Raw genomic sequence first — 776 nt, 5'->3', positions numbered from 1 at the left:
GAGTCTTTTCTAGAAGTAAACTGGATTAAGTATGACATCTTATTTGGCTGTGCGAATAGCAAAAATAGCTCATGATCGCCTTGGTAACGAATTCTTTGTAAAAGTGTAGGAAGTTATGGGTTCTGTAAAATAACATGTGAGTTGATATCGAGGGCTCAGTATGAATAATCTACATGAAGAGTTCTCCACGGACAGTCATTGAAAAACAGTTGAAACAACAGAAGGTATGTACAGTAGTTGTAGATTATTGTTAAATATATTGGCCGTAAATATATTTGGAAATCAAGATTGTAAATTAAAGGTTTATTACCAAGCTATTTACTCGTCATATATTCAAAAAGAACATCTTGAGAAAAACTTCATTACATGGACCAATTTAAGTGAAGAGAAAGTGATAAGTGAGGGTATAAGAGAAATAGGCAGACAAATTTGATTGCTATTTTCATGAACAGCCAATAAAATTTTAAAGAATAAAGCAAATTTTGATTTATTTCCTGGAACCCTAAAAATTTTAATTTCCTTTAGATTAGGAATGTTACTTATAGAGGTGCGACTGTTTGAATTAAAAAAATTATATAAAAGGTTCAAATAATTTTTCAACATGTTTCATCGTCGTGTATTTTTAATATAAAATATTAATAATACTTATAATTAATTTGATATTTCATAGAATATATACAACATAAGCACATAATATTGATATAATTTTCAAAGTGTTTAAAGTAGATTTTGATTTGATTTGATTTTGATTTGATTGTACCATATGTATATTTTGA

This window comes from Chrysoperla carnea, chromosome 5, assembly GCF_905475395.1.
Source record: "Chrysoperla carnea chromosome 5, inChrCarn1.1, whole genome shotgun sequence".
In the NCBI taxonomy this organism is placed as follows: Eukaryota; Metazoa; Arthropoda; class Insecta; order Neuroptera; family Chrysopidae; genus Chrysoperla; species Chrysoperla carnea.
The sequence above is the reverse complement of the archived record's forward strand: the minus strand, read 5'-3'. Positions refer to the sequence as shown.